Source organism: Schistocerca cancellata, chromosome 11 (genome assembly GCF_023864275.1).
Source record: "Schistocerca cancellata isolate TAMUIC-IGC-003103 chromosome 11, iqSchCanc2.1, whole genome shotgun sequence".
Classification (NCBI taxonomy): Eukaryota; Metazoa; Arthropoda; class Insecta; order Orthoptera; family Acrididae; genus Schistocerca; species Schistocerca cancellata.
Window position 1 is genome coordinate 95,538,167 of NC_064636.1, and position 17,257 is coordinate 95,555,423.

The 17,257-nt window shown below is 41.0% G+C and overlaps 1 protein-coding gene across 1 annotated transcript in view; it reads left to right on the forward strand.

Moving 5' to 3' along the window:
* Positions 1 to 1,189: 1,189 nt before the first annotated feature.
* The window catches only part of LOC126108677 (ankyrin-3-like), a 59,373-nt gene continuing 43,305 nt past the window's right edge, over positions 1,190 to 17,257 (forward strand). The window contains exon 1 of the mRNA XM_049913988.1: positions 1,190 to 1,281. The gene's annotated coding sequence lies outside the window, so the exon portion shown is untranslated. The remainder of the gene's footprint in view (positions 1,282 to 17,257) is intronic.

The window sequence follows — 17,257 nt, forward strand, 5'->3', positions numbered from 1 at the left end:
GAAATATTTGAACCACCGTGTGAGATGATATCATGGTTTTAAGGCTATTTTTCTTTGCTTAATTAGAGAAAAACTATCCTGAAAATCGAAGTAAATTGTTCCAACGCCTGCAGACATTTTAATATTCATTATTTTCACCTGCACTGAGCTTCATATTCTTAGAAAACAAGCTATTAATGTAAAATCAAAGACTTTTTGATTTCAGATGAAAATCGGAATGACTGCACTGCACGCAATTGGAGAACTATACTCACAATCTTCAGCGGATATCACAGCCTAACTTTGTTAATTTTGGCTGAAATTATTCAATAAAATTGACAAAAACTGTTCGAAATATGAATTAAGTGATATAAAAATTGCTTATAATTCTGATTAAATCTTCCCACCGCAAAAGAATCTCGAAAATTCGGCGTCAAACAGCTTCCTCGTGTGGTTTCCCCCCTCAATCACAAGACTATCGACATCTTTATACACTTTCAGGCGTGAACGCCTTCTCCTCCAACAGGAAGAATGTAGAAAAGGCCAAGGACTGTTTGGAACAGCGAGAGAAATGTAGCAGTCAAGATCTTCTCAATTTCGTAGCTCTACAAATCTGGTCATCAATTGTAGGGCGCATCACTGGACCGGGACCACTGTCACGGCTGGACATAGTGCTGACGGCAAGTGAGAGGCGCCTCCAGAGGGAGAGTAATTGTCTGTCCGGGGTGCGTATGTCGGAGAAGGAAAGGCCACTGAAATGAGCACCTCGTGGTGGGCAAGTACGTCGCTGCCGGGGAATGGAGTGGACAGAGACTGGGAACGAACAGCGTCTGATGTGGCCCCCGTGGCTTTCTGCTAGTCAGAGGTTGCAGCCACTCTGTTCCGCGATCGCTCATCTCAGTCTCTGCAATTTGGGGCTTCGTGCGATGGTTGAAAGGAGTGACCGTATTTTGCGATGAAACAGTTTAGAAATACCGAATGCATCACTTTGCATTACGGTGCCAGAATGGCCACTGGGCGACAGAAAACGCGATATGAATTCACTTCCAGTCTTTGCGTAACAGCAAGAATTCTTAGTGTTTCGGCTAAGATCACATGGCAGAAATATTTCGAACGTCAGACCTATATAAGGGTTATCGTTGTCGGTGCGGAGGGGGGAGGGGGAAGGAGTGGGGGGAGGGAGGGGTTCTCGAGGAAAACTGCGGACAGAGTGGGTGGGAGGCGGCAGCCCAGTCCAGCACAGGAGGCGAGTCTCGCTGCCGGCCACCACTGCACTGGCTGCCGCGGCGCCCGACGTGTCTGGTGAGTCTCCATGTACTCCCTCTATCAACGTACGGTAGGTGTATACTGTGCGTCTAACTTCCCTCTATTTGACATTCTTGTGTTCTCAGTGTTATCCACACTTAAAAGCGGCGGGTATGAAAGCGGGGGAAAACTAAAGGGAGACTGAGATGTTTTTCACTTTTCCCAACTATTTTCCTCTACCTGTAGCGCGACAGCTGTTATTATGAACTCCTGTATTGTCACACGTCAGCTATGATCTTTAGTAAATACACCTTCTTACAGCACAATGTAAATAATGGTGCTGCCAGCATTAGTTATTATTGTACGGAGTTGGATGGTTTTGATACAGGTTTTAGAACGAATGTTGCTTTTGATGTATGCTTGTCGGACCTAAAAGACAACTGAAGCAGGCGAGGCTTCCGCAATGAAATTTTCACTGCGCAAAAGAGTGTGACTAATATGAAACTACCTGGTAGACCACTTTCCCGCGAAAGGCAAATGTCCCGAATTCGAGTCTCGGTCCGGCACACGGTTCTGATCTGCCAGGACGTCTCAGGCGACAGTTGCTGGAACACTTTTACAGAGTGGTAATGTATGTAACATCTATCTGCCAGCTGGAAGAAATTCAGATGCTCTGGGTTCATAAATGTTTTTACTAAACTAAGAAAGTTGGATGTTGAATTTATGTAGAGGCTGATTCCAAAAGTTTACTCAGCAACGTTGTGCACAACAGCAGATGTTCGAAACGACGACTAATTGGAACGCCTGCAGCCTTATCTGTGCAAGTACCTGACATACACGATGCTACATATCCCAGTCACTGGATAGAATGGGGAAACCAATTTGCATGTCTCCTGTGCTCCCCTCATCGGACGCCTCTTAATGTTTTTTATCTCTTCTCATATCAGCAACATTGTCTACATGACACGGTGTCTGTAAAAGTTCAGTTTCGTTAACACATGTTGCAGTAAAATTTACAGTCCATCACTCACGTTGGATGCTGTCACTTTATTTGAACTCACACTTTTGAGAACGTGTGTTTTGGTCCTGTCATTAAATAATTTGTGCAATACTTAATCAGTTTATTACTTAACATTCGCTCAAGCTCCAAGTCGGTACACACTCACGTTTTATATCAAAGTCTGCACCATTGCTGTAGTTCAAAATCTCACTCTATTTCTGAGACCATATAACTGTTTTATTTCGTACACATCCTCTCTTTGTGTAACGTATACTCGTGTTCTGTAACAACTATTGGTACCTTCTCGTACTTCCCTTGTCTTCATCCGTCTTCTTGATAATCTTATAACGTTTCCGTCGATACACAGCTGAAATTTAAGTTCTTGGACCTTTTCTCTTTCCTCCTCCTTGTCTTCGGACTTTTCTTCCCCGTCGATAGTTTCGAAACGAATAGTGTGATCTCCTCTTACATTTTAGTACTGTAATGCGATAGTGCTGCTGTGTTAATATGGTGGCTACTTAACCTCTTCCTTAGTCTCTGGGTGCTCAAACTACTTCAACTCCCTGCGTGCTATAGTTCTTTTCCCTCCGACTATTACTTTTCCTACTCATAAAACAAGACTTCCCTTCTGCCCACCTTTACACAGCCACACACCTGGTCCAGCTAACTCGCTTTCGTCTTCACAAAATTTGCACAGGTTCAAATTCTCATATCGGACTAAAGTATTCTCGTTTACGCACAGAGCAATAGGAATCTTATACACACTGCGTTTAATTTAGTTTAAGATCACTAATGCCTACTTGAGTTGGCAACAGGTAATTATTGCATGTCTGAAACCTCACTTTAAAGTCGCTAGAAGGCGATATAGTTTTATGAGGATTAACAACATGAGTGTGCCATTTAAGGGACCTCGCGCGACATTTTCTCCCATTCCGAGGCAGTTTCATTCCTGCGACACCCTATGATTTCTGTTATGAAGGTCTGACTGCACCAGTGTAGAAATGATGCCGTTAATGCCACAGATAATTGTCTGCTCTGTAGAGCTTTGTGGCTCACAGAGTGGAAGAATTTGACAACTTCGCAAAATATACAGCGGGATATTTAATTTTGCTTACCTCTGCAATCGTTCAGTTTCTGAGGTTCGGTAGTGTTTTCTCTATACAGAACTCGTTGCGAAAGGCAAACAGTGCGGCTGGTAAGACGTTTTGGTCAGTCACACAAATCAGTATTCTATCCGAACCACATTCTCATAGACTTTTGAAAGAAATTGAAGGACTCTAATAGGTCTGTAACTAATTTCGCTTATCTGCATTTTTACAGATCTCTGTTTCCAAACTTCATTGAAGTCTGTCAGCAAGTACGGCCCCAGTCATTGAATGATTACAAACAGACTTAATTATATTCCTATCAACTCTGGACCAGATTAAAATAGAAATAAATCTAATGCGCCTGTACTGGGCTTGTTGCCACTTTGAAGAAGTAACCAGAGTCGCTATGGGAGAGATTGACACGGTAGCGGGTCTGACCCACACGGTAATCAGATTATGAGGGAGCTATTTATTTTGGTAGGTACCTACTACGACGATGTGGCACTGATAAACTGTTTTTCATAATTCCTTAGTTTCTCGTCGTAATAAATTATGCTTCGTTTTCTCCACACATTCCCCATCCACAAAATTAGTAGGAATTACCTCTTAGCTCAGATACTAAGTACGCACTTGGTTACAGCAGTTATAGCTGTATGGCGCTCTACTTAGCCACTACGATAGGTCAACCATTATCTATAGAAGGCCAGAAAGGGCTGAAAACTGTACTTCTGATTGTAGATAAACTGAGGAAGGAATGAGGTAATAAGTCCGCATGAGCGCTTTACATTATGTCCAGAACACACGTGATCACATTCCCATGCATGTATTGACCGGGTATGTAAGCGTACTTTAGCATTTGTGTGTAGTTGTTGTAGTAATGGTGGTAGTAGTAGTAGTAGTAGTTGTTGTTGTTTATTAGTAGATCACTATTTACAGGCATATCGGACACGTCCTGGTATTACAATCTAGGAACGATAAAATAAGATAATTCACATATAGAGACATTTGTAGGCTTATAGGTCTAGAATGGCAAGAGCGTGACAAATAGTTAGCCGTGGTCTTATAGTAGGAAAAAACCTAGCATTTATCGGAGATGATTTACGGATACCACGAAAATCTAAATTAGGGTGGGAGAATGAAGAGCGGACCATCCACCCTCCCGAATACAAGGCCAGTCAGTTTAAGACAGTGCTACCTCATTCGGTTTATCCCTTGCGTACAGTACTTCAGGCGGCAGGGAACTCGGTTGGAGGGGTAAGCTACTACCTGAAACAGTTTACAACACAATACGAATTCATCAAACACAATCGATGTCTTGAAAAATTACAGAATTATCTGTGTTACATGATAACAAAATTTAAACGTACTTATTACTCCGAGGTCATCTAGCAACATTACAATGCTTCACAGCAGAGGTTGCTTCGAACTTTACACCGAGACAGGCATTTAGTTAAATTCAAACAGAATGAAATAATTTGTCAAAAAATGAAGGAATCATTAAGTGAAATTAAATGTATATGAAAGGAAGGGGAAACTACAGCCGTAATTCTTCCCGAGGGCATGCAGATTACTGCATGCTTAAATGATGAAGGCGTCCTCTTGGGTGAAATATGCCATGGGTAAAATAGTCCCCCATTCAGATCTCCGGGAGGGGACTACTCAGAAGGACAGCGTTATCAGGAGAAAGAAAACTGCCGTTCTACGGACCGGAGCGTGGAATGTCAGATCCCTTAATCGGGCAGGTAGTTTAGGAAATTTAAAAAGGGAAATGGTTAGGTTAAAGTTAGATATAGTGGGAATTAGTGAGGTTCCGTGGCAGGAGGAACAAGAACTCTGGTCAGGTAACTACAGTGTTATCAACGCTAAATAAAATAGTGGTAATGCAGGAGTGAGTTTAATAACGAATAAAAAAAAATTGGAGCTCTGGTAAGCTACTACAAACAGCATAGTGAACGCATTATTGTGGCAAAGATAGACACGAAGCCACGCCTAGCTCAGTAGTATAAGTTTGTATGATAACTAGCTCCGCAGATGATGAAGAGATTGATGAAATGTATGATGAGATAAAAGAAATTATTTAGACAGTGAAGGCAGACGAAAATTTTATAGTCATGGGTGACTGGAATTCGATAGTAGGAAAAGGAAGAGAAGGAAACGTAGTAGGTGAATATAGAATAGGGGTAAGGAATGAAAGAGGAAGCCATCTGGTAGAATTTTGCACAGAGCATAACTTAATCATAGCTAACACTTGGTTCAAGAATCAGAGAGAACCTGCAGAACGTCGTGAAGAAGTTTCGTGATCATACTATTGTAATAGGGGGAGACTTCAATCTACCAGGTATAGAATGGGATAGTCACACAATCAGAACTGGAGCCAGGGACAGAGACTCTTGTGACATTATCCTGACTGCCTTGTCCGAGAATTACTTCGAGCAGATAGTTAGAGAACCAACTCGTGAAGCTAACGTTTTAGACCTCATAGCAACAAATAGACCGGAACTTTTCGACTCCGTGAATGTAGAAGAGGGTATCAGTGATCATAAGTCAGTGGTTGCATCAATGACTACAAGTGTAATAAGAAATGCCAAGAAAGGAAGGAAAATATATTTGCTTAACAAGAGTGATAGGGCACAAATCGCAGAATATCTGAGTGACCACCATCAAACGTTCATTTCTGAGGAAGAGGATGTGGAACAAAAATGGAAAAAATTCAGAAACATCGTCCAGTACGCCTTAGATAAGTTCGTACCGACTAAGGTCCAAAGCGAGGGGAAAGATCCACCGTGGTATAACAATCATGTACGAAAGGTACTACGGAAACAAAGAAAGCTTCATCATAGGTTTAAGAGTAGTCGAATCATAGCTGATAAGGAAAAGCTGAACGAAGCGAAAAAGAGCGTGAAGAGAGCAATGAGAGAAGCATTCAAAGAATTCGAACATAAAACATTGGCAAACAATCTAAACAAGAACCCTAAAAAGTTTTGGTCATATGTAAAATCGGTAAGCGGATCTAAATCCCCTATTCAGTCACTCGTTGACCACGATGGCACCGAAACAGAGGACGACCGAAGAAAGGCAGAAATACTGAATTCAGTGTTCCGAAACTGTTTCACTGCGGAAAATCGTAACACGGTCCCTGACTTCAGCCGTCGCACGGACGCCAAAATGGAAAATATTGAAATAAACGATATCGGAATTGAAAAACAACTGCTATCACTTAGTAGCGGAAAAGCATCCGGACCAGACGAGATACCCTTAAGATTCTACAGTGAATATGCTAAAGAACTTGCCCCCTTTCTATCAGCAATTTATCGTAGATCGCTGGAAGAACGTAAAGTACCTAGCGACTGGAAGAAAGCGCAGGTCGTTCCCATTTTCAAGAAGGGTCATAAATCAGATGCGAATAATTATAGGCCTATTTCGCTTACGTCAATCTGTTGTAGAATAATGGAACATGTTTTGTGTTCTCGTATTATGACGTTCTTAGATAATACAAATCTCCTTCATCATAACCAACATGGATTCCGCAAACAGAGATCATGTGAAACTCAGCTCGCCCTATTTGCCCAAGAAATTCACAGTGCCGTAGACACTGGCGAGCAGATTGATGCCGTATTCCTGGACTTCAGGAAGGCATTTGATACGGTTCCGCACTTACGTTTAGTGAAAAAAATACGAGCTTACGGAATATCGGACCAGGTTTGTGATTGGATTCAGGATTTCCTAGAAGAAAGAACACAACATGTCATTCTTAGCGGTTCAAAATCTGCAGATGTAAAGGTAATTTCGGGAGTACCGCAAGGAAGCGTGATAGGACCTTTATTGTTTACAATATACATAAATGACTTAGTTGACAACATCGGTAGCTCCGTGAGGCTATTTGCAGATGACACGGTTGTCTACAAGAAAGTAGCAACATCAGAAGACTCGTACGTACTCCAGGAAGACCTGCAGAGGATTAATGCATGGTGCGACAGCTGGCAGCTTTCCCTATACGTAGATAAATGTAATATAATGCGCATACATAGGGGCAGAAATCCATTCCAGTACGATTATGCCATAGGTGGTAAATCATTGGAAGCGGTAACGACCGTAAAATACTTAGGAGTTACTATCCGGAGCGATCTGAAGTGGAATGATCACATAAAACAAATAGTGGGAAAAGCAGGCGCCAGGTTGAGATTCATAGGAAGAATTCTAAGAAAATGTGACTCATCGACGAAAGAAGTAGCTTACAAAACGCTTGTTCGTCCGATTCTTGAGTATTGCTCATCAGTATGGGACCCTTACCAGGTTGGATTAATAGAAGAGATAGACATGATCCAGCGAAAAGCAGCGCGATTCGTCATGGGGACATTTAGTCAGCGCGAGAGCGTTACGGAGATGCTGAACAAGCTCCAGTGGCGGACACTTCAAGAAAGGCGTTACGCAATACGGAGAGGTTTATTATCGAAATTACGAGAGAGCACATTTCGGGAAGAGATGGGCAACATATTACTACCGCCCACATATATCTCGCGTAATGATCACAACGAAAAGATCCGAGAAATTAGAGCAAATACGGAGACTTACAAGCAGTCGTTCTTCCCACGCACAATTCGTGAATGGAACAGGGAAGGGGGGATCAGATAGTGGTACAATAAGTACCCTCCGCCACACACCGTAAGGAGGCTCGCGGAGTATAGATGTAGATGTAGATGTAGATGAAAGAAGGGTGTATACATGGAAGAGGCCTGCAGGTACTGGGAGGTTTCAGATAGGTTATATAACGGTAAGACAGACATTTAGGAACCAGGTTTTAAATTGTAAGACATTTCCATCGAGCAAATGTTGACTCTGATTACAATCTATTGGTTATGAACTGTAGATTAAAACTGAAGAGACTGCAAAAAGGTGGGAATTTAAGGAGATGGGACCCGCATAATCAGACAGAACCAGATGTTGCAGAGAGTTTCAGGGAGAGCATTAGGGAACGATTGACAAGAATGGAGGAAAGAAATACAGTAGATGAAGAATGGGTAACTTTGAGAGATGAAATAGTAAAGGCAGCAGAGGATCGAGTAGACCAAAAGACGAGCGCTAGTAGAAACCCTTGGGTAACAGAACAAATATTGAATTTAATTGATGAAAGGAGAAAATATAAAAATGCAGTAAATGAAGCAGGCAAAAAGGAATATAATGTCTCAAAAATGAGTTCGACATGAAGTGCAAAATGGCTAAGCAGGGATAGCCAAAGGACAAATGTATTGATGTAGAGACATATATCACTAGGGGTAAGATAGGTACTGCCTATTGGATAATTAAAGAGACCTTTGGAGGAAAGGGAACCACTTGTATGAATATCAAGAGCTCAGATGGAAACCCAGTTGTAAGCAAAGAATGGAAAGCAGAAAGGTGGAAGGAGTGTACAGAGGGTCTATACAAGAGTGATGTACTTCAGGACAATATTATGGAAATGGAAGAGGATGTAGATGAAGATGGAATGGGAGATATGATACTGCGTGAAGGGTTAGACAGGGCACTGAAAGACCTGAGTCGAAACAAGGTCCCAGGAGTAGACAACATTCCACTAGAACTACTGACGGCCTTGGGAGAGCCAGTCCTGACAAAACTCTACCATCTGGTGAGCACGATGTATGACACTGGCGAAATACCCTCAGACTTCTAGAAAATATAATAATTCCAATCCCAAAGAAAGCAGGCATTAAAAGATGTGAAAATTACCGAACTATCAGTTTAATTAGTCACGGCTGCAAAGTACTAACAAGAATTCTTTACAGATGACTGTAAAAACTAGTACAAGTCGACCTCGGAGAAGGTCAATTTGGATTCTGTAGAAATGTTGCAACACGTGAGGCAATAGTGACCCTACACTTATCTTAGAAGATAGATTAAGGAAAGGCAGATCTACGTTTCTAGCATTCGGAGACTTAGAGAATGCTTTTGACAATGTTGATTGGAATATTCTCTTTCAAATACTGAAGGGGGCAGTTGTAGAATAGCGAAAGGCTATTTACAATTGGTACAGAAACCAAATGGCAGTTGTAAGAGTTGAGGGCCATGAAAGGGAAGCAGTGGTTGGGAATTGAGTGAGACAGGGTTGTAGCCTACCCCCGATGTTATTCAATCTGTATATTGAGCAAGCAATTTTGCGTAATCTCCTTCGGAAACTTAGCGTTCAGTTCTATTCCTTTACTTAAAATTATGCTTATTTTTTCTTGCTAAAGTAAGTTCCGTCTTCATCTTGTTCCAGCTCTTCGGACAGTAAAAGCGAATGTCATCTATCATGTGTACAACTTGTTTGTAAATGTACACACACGGTGCACTTGAGACCTCAGTGTTTTGAACAGATCTTTGCAATCACGTCCAGTTCTACGCTTGGTTACTTATGATATGACACTTTTCTGCAGTTTTGAAAATTGTGTTCGTATTTTGTACATTTGATTCCCAGAAGAGAATATTATAATCAAGATTTGAGCGTACATATGAACAGAATGTAACTACAAGATGCTGGCTGTTATACACTGATGAAGAAACTGGTAGCGTGCAGGGCTCCCTCGAGTGCGCAGAAGTGCCGCAACACGACGTGCCACAGACTCGACTAATGTCTGAAGTAGTGCTGAAGGGGATAGGCTCCATGAATCCTGCAGGGCTGTCCATAAATCCGTAGGAGTACGAGAGTGTGGTGATCTCTTGTAAACAGCACGTTGCAAGGCATCCCAGATATGCTCAATAATGTTCATATCTAGAATTGTCCTGCTGGAGTAGGCCAACCCCGTAGGAATGCACAACGGACGTGAATCGGTGGAGGTGAGCAGACAGGATTCTTACGCACACTTCACCTGTTAGTGTCGGATGTAGATATATGTGGGGTTCCATATCACTCCAACTGAACATGACCCACACTATTACAGAGCCTGCACGGGCTATAACAGTCCCCTGCTGAAATGCCGGGTCCATGGATTCATGAGCTTGTCTCCATACTCGTACTCGTCCGTCCGCTCGATAGAATCTGAAACGAGACCCACCCGACCAGGCTACAAGTTTCCAGTCGTCACTAACACAATTTCGGTATTGAGAGGTCCAGGCGAGACGAAAATCTTTGTGTTGTGCCGTCATCAAGGTTACACAAGCGAGCCTTCGGCTCCGAAAGGCCGTATCAATCACGTTTCGTTGAATAGTTCGCTCACTGACACTTGCATTGAAATCTGCAGAAATTTGGGGAATGGTTGCACTTCTGTCAAGATGAACGATTCTATTCAGTCACCATTGGTCCCATTCTTCCAGGATCTTGTTCCGGCCGCAGTGATGTAGCATATTTGATGTTTTACTGGTCTCCCGGTATTCACGGTAGGCTCGTGAAATCGTCGTACTGCAAAACCCCCACTTCATCGCTGCCTCGGAGATGCTGTGTCCATCCCTCGTGCGCCGACTGTAACTTCACGTTCAAACTCACTTGAATCTTGATGAAGTGCCATTGTAGCATTAGTAACCGATGCAACAACTGCGTCAGACACTTGTTGTCTTATGTAGGCGTTGACGACCACAGCTCTGTATTCTGCCTTTTTGAAGTATGTCTGTATTTGATTACATATGCCTATACCAGTTTCTTTGGTGCTTCAGTGTATAATGACGGCGGGTCTCTAAGGGAATAGGATGCTGAATACATCAAGTAGCAAGTACCTTTCGCTGTTCAACTGAGATTCAGTATTCATCCCTAGAAGCTTTTCATTTGCTACATTGTCTATAGAGGTGCCACTACATTTAAATGAATAGGATCACTTTCCCTCTTCAAACTGAAATTCATGACGTTTGTTCTCTTTATGTTAAATGTCACATTATTGCTTATTTTCCGATTGTAAAACTCCTTAAGGGCCTTGTTTGCTCCCTCTACAAGGAGTTCCCTAGTTTTCTCAGAGTTCAGCAAAGATATTATTTCTCCATGACTGTCACTAGTGGGAGAGCCTTCGATGTATATCAGGAAGAGTATTGTTCCTAAAATGCTACCCTCAGGCACTCTTGTATTAATATGTTTTGACTCTGATAAATGTTTTACTAAGACCTTAGGCTTATGTGAGGTATGTGTTATCTGTATGATTTTTACCCTGTGTGATAGGTATGGTCAGAACCAGTCACTAGCTACTGCTCTTATCACTAATGTTTCTAACTTATTTAGTAGAATGTTATGGTCAACAGTATCACAAGCAATCGAATCATCTAAAAACTACGTGTGACACACTTATCTTTGTCAAGAGCATTAAGTTATGATTACACTATGGCTCATTCTATACTCCTACTACTTCGAGAGTCAAACAATTATTCACTTAAAATGTATTTATTCAAGTAACTCATTAATCTTTCATAAATGTTCATATTTTCCAGAATGGTCACAACAGCGTAATGGGCCACTAATTTTCTATACTGTCTGCTTACCTCTCTTTAGCAGGGGTGCAAATCTTGCCTATTTTAAACATTCTGGAAATTTCCCTGATGTTAAGAACTCGTCTGTCGTGTGTATTAAGGGAGCATGTACACTCTCTATGCAGTGTTTCAGTACACACATTGTTACTTCATCTAATCCTTTTGACCTTTCATATTTTAGTTTTGCATAGTTTTACTAGCTTCTTGCTCTGTTGTTCTAGCAACAAAAGTATACTTATGACTTTTTGCCGCAGTTAGCAACGTTTTTAAATCTTTCGCCACGTGCGATAAAGATTTAATAATTCTGGCTCATTATGACTGTTTTTAATGTAACTGAGGTACAGAAGCATTTGGAAAGATTTCTTAACAGCTGCTGTTATCCATTTATTTTTGTGAAACATTTTTAGTGATTTGGGTGCTTTTCAAAAGGTCTTTTGAAAATTCAATTTAATTAATGTTGAGAATATAGACGCTTTTACATTTACATTCGTTTCTCATTACAATTCATCCCATGTTTGGTTTGCTGGTTCTTTTGGAAAATCTTGTACTTTGATTTCTGATAAATATGTTTCATAAGTTTGCAGTTTAGAGAATTTTCCATACCCGATTTTACTGTTGTTTGACAGAAACGCTCTGATAATCTAAGATCTAGTACAGCTATTTCACACTTTTCTCTGTCTATGCTTTTGGCCACATGGTCAATCACTGATGCCTTTGTTGTAGTAGCCATTGTTGTACTATTGACCAACTGGGATATCCCAAAACCCTGAAGGACATTTGTGGGGATGCTACTAGTTTCTTTTGTGATACTCGTCTTCATGTTTATGTCTTCGCACAACAATATGTAGACTATTCTACTTGAGATTTTAGTTGGTACTTCTCTTAATTTATTGAGGAAAATGTCCACACTATCACCAGGAGATCGAGATAAACACATACATATTGATTAATTTCTTCGCCATTAAATAGCCGATGTAGCAGAGTTTTTCTGTATTTATCGTGCTAAGCTCATATCTTGCTTCGAATTCTGATCCTTTTCTGAAATAAATACATGACCGTCCGCCATATGAAGTAGTAGTCATACAATAAGAGTCTCATCCAACGAAAATACTGCATGTTCTATATCTGTGACTCTACACAAATGGCAACTGAGTGGTCAGCACGACAGACTGTCAATCCAAAGGGCCCGAGTTCTATTCCCAGCTGGGTCGGAGATTTTCTCTGCACAGGGACTGGGTGCTGTGTTGTCCCAATCATCATCATTTTAACCCCATCGACGCGCAAGTCGCCGAAGTGGCGTCAAATCGAAAGACTTGCACCAGGCGAACGGTCTACCCGACGGGAGGCGCTCGTCACATGACATTTCATTTCAGTGACAGAAAGTATTGTACAGTAGAACCATTACACTCAAGATAAAATATCTGTATTTCATTTTGTATCTATTACATGTTTATTTCTTATTCAATCTACCCATCTAATCTTCTGCGTGCTCCTGTTGCACCACATTTCAAAATGTACCATTATCTCCTTGTCTGAACTATTCATCCTCCATGGCTCACTTCCAATTACGGCTGCACTCGTAACAGATACCACTAACTGGCACTTAAATTGATATCAGATCTTAATAGATTCCTTCTTTTCAGTAATTCTTTTCTTGATGTTTCAGTCAGCATTTTATATCCCATCTACATTGGCAATCAACAATTATTTTCCTCTCCGTATAACAAAGTTTAGCAACTGCTTTTACTTACTCATTTCCTAGCCAACGTTTCTAGTCATCACTTCATATAATTCGACGACATTTCAGAACTATTGTTACACATTTATTGATGCTCATTTTACACCCTATTTTCAAGACTGTATCCATTATGTTCAACTGATCTTTCAAATCATTTGCTATTTATGACATAATTACAGTTTCGTCAGATAACCTTAAATTTTACAATTCCTCTCCCTTAGTTTTTTATTTCCTTGCTCAATTTGTCCTTGGTTTCTTCGTAAGACACTCAATGTGCAGATTCAATTACGTACGCTAAAGGCTTCAAAGCTATCGTTTCATGTCCTTATAACTGCAGTTCAATATCTGTACAAGGTGTAGACAACGTTCCATTTCCTTTTTTTACATCTAATACAATACAATTAGAAGTAATTCTAATACAATTAGACCCCCCCTCCATGAACCATGGACCTTGCCGTTGGTGGGGAGGCTTGCGTGCCTCAGTGATACAGATAGCCGTACCATAGGTGCAACCACAATGGAGGGATATCTGTTGAGAGGCAAGACAAACACGTGGTTCCTGAAGAGGGGCCGCAGTCTTTTCAGTAGTTGCAGGGGCAACAGTCTGGATGATTGACTAATCTGGCCATGTAACACTAAAAAAAAAAAAAAAAAAAAAAAAAAAAAAAAAAAAAAAAAACAGCCTTGCTGTGCTGGAATTGCAAACGATTGAGAGCAAGGGGAAACTACAGCCGTAATTTTTCCTGAGGGCATGCAGCTTTACTGTATGGTTAATGATGATAGCGTCCTCTTGGGTAAAATATTTCAGAGGTAAAATAGTCCCCCATTCAGATCTCCGGGCGGGGACTACCCAAGAGGACGTCATTATCAGGGAAAAGAAAACTGGCGTTCTACGGATCGGAGCGTGGAATGACAGATCCCTTAATCGGGCAGGAATGTTTGAAAATTAAAAAAGGGAAATGGATAGGTTAAAGTTAGATATAGTGGGAATTAGTGAAGTTTGGTGGCAGGAGGAACAAGACTTTTGGTCACGCGAATACAGGGTTATAAATACTAAGTCAAATAGGGGTAATGCAGGAGTAGGTTTAATAATGAATAAAAATAGGAATGTGGTTAAGCTATTACAAACAGCATAGTGAACGCATTATTGTGACCAAGATAGACTCGAAGCCCACGCCTACTACAGTAGTACAAGTTTATATGCCAACTACCTCTTCAGATGACGAAGAACGTGAAGAAATGTATGACGAAATAAAAGAAATTATTCAGATAGTGAAGGGAGACGAAAATTTAATAGTCATGGGTGACTGGAATACGGTAGTAGGAAAAGGGAGATAAGGACACGTAGTAGGTGAATATGGATTGTGCCTAATAAATGAAAGAGGAAGCCACCTGGTAGAATTTGGCACAGAGCACAACTTAATCATAGCTAACACTTGATTCAAGAATCATATGAGAAGATTTATACATGGAAGAAGCCTGGAGATACTGGCATATTTCAGATTGATAATATTAAGGTAAAACAGAGATTTAGGAACCAGGTTTAAGTTGTAAGACATTTACAGGGGCAGATGTAGACTCTGACCACAATCTATTGGTTATAAACTGTAGATTAAAACTGAAGAAACTGCAAAAATGTGGGAATTTAAGGAGATGGGACCCGCATAATCAGACAGAACCAGAGGTTGCAGAGAGTTTCAGGGAGAGCATTAGGGAACGATTGACAAGAATGGAGGAAAGAAATACAGTAGATGAAGAATGGGTAACTTTGAGAGATGAAATAGTAAAGGCAGCAGAGGATCGAGTAGACCAAAAGACGAGCGCTAGTATAAACCCTTGGGTTGTTGTTGTTGTGGTCTTCAGTCCTGAGACTGGTTTGATGCAGCTCTCCATGCTACTCTATCCTGTGCAAGCTTCTTCATCTCCCAGTACCTACTGCAACCTACATCCTTCTGAATCTGCTTAGTGTATTCATCTCTTGGTCTCCGCCTATGATTTTTACCCTCCACGCTGCCCTCCAATACTAAATTGGTGATCCCTTGATGCCTCAGAACATGTCCTACCAACCGATCCCTTCTTCTGGTCAAGTTGTGCCACAAACTTCTCTTCTCCCCAATCCTATTCAATACTTCCTCATTAGTTATGTGATCTACCCATCTAATCTTCAGCATTCTTCTGTAGCACCACATTTCAAAAGCTTCTATTCTCTTCTTGTCCAAACTATTTACCGTCCATGTTTCACTTCCATACATGGCTACACTCCATACAAATACTTTCAGAAATGACTTCCTGACACTTAAATCTATACTCGATGTTAACAAATTTCTCTTCTTCAGAAACGCTTTCCTTGCCATTGCCAGTCTACATTTTATATCCTCTCTACTTCGTCCATCATCAGTTATTTTGCTCCCCAAATAGCAAAACTCCTTTACTACTTTAAGTGTCTCATTTCCTAATCTAATACCCTCAGCATCACCCGACTTAATTCGACTACATTCCATTATCCTCGTTTTGCTTTTGTTGATGTTCATCTTATATCCTCCCTTCAAGACACCATCCATTCCGTTCAACTGCTCTTCCAAGTCCTTTGCTGTCTCTGACAGAATTACAATGTAATCGGCGAACCTCAAAGTTTTTATTTCTTCTCCATGGATTTTAATACCTACTCCAAATTTTTCTTTTGTTTCCTTTACTGCTTGCTCAATATAGAAATTGAATAACATCGGGGAGAGGCTACAACCCTGTCTTACTCCCTTCCCAACCACTGCTTCCCTTTCATGTCCCTCAACTCTTATAACTGCCATCTGGTTTCTGTACAAGTTGTAAATAGCCTTTCGCTCCCTGTATTTTACCCCTGCCACCTTTAGAATTTGAAAGAGAGTATTCCAGTCAACATTATGAAAAGCTTTCTCTAAGTCTACAAATGTTAGAAACGTAGGTTTGCCTTTCCTTAATCATTTTTTCTAAGATAAGTCGTAAGGTCAGTATGCCTCACGTGTTCCAGTATTTCTACGGAATCCAAACTGATCTTCCCCGAGGTCGGCTTCTACTAGTTTTTCCATTCGTCTGTAAAGAATTCGTGTTAGTACTTTGCAGCTGTGGCTGTAAACTGATTGTTCGGTAATTTTCACATCTGTCAACACCTGCTTTCTTTGGGATTGGAATTATTATATTCTTCTTGAAGTCTGAGGGTATTTCGCCTGTTTCATACATCTTGCTTACCAGATGGTAGAGTTTTGTCAGGACTGGCTCTCCCAAGGCCGTCAGTAGTTCCAATGGAATGTTGTCTACTCCGGTGGCCTTGTTTCGACTCAGGTCTTTCAGTGCTCTGTCAAACTCTTCACGCAGTATCGTATCTCCCATTTCATCTTCATCTACATCCTCTTCCATTTCCATAATATTGTCCTCAAGTGCATCGCTCTTGTATAGACCCTCTATATACTCCTTCCACCTTTCTGCTTTCCCTTCTTTGCTTAGGAATGGGTTTCCATCTGAGCTCTTGATGTTCATACATGTGGTTCTCTTATCTCCAAAGGTCTCTTTAATTTTCCTGTAGGCAGTATCTATCTTACCCCTAGTGAGATAAGCCTCTACATCCTTACATTTGTCCTCTAGCCATCCCTGCTTAGCTATTTTGCACTTCCTGTCGATCTCATTTTAGAGACGTTTGTATTCCTTTTTGCCTGCTTCATTTACTGCATTTTTATATTTTCTCCTTTCATGAATTAAATTCAATATTTCTTCTGTTACCCAAGGATTTCTACTAACACTCGTCTTTTTACCTAC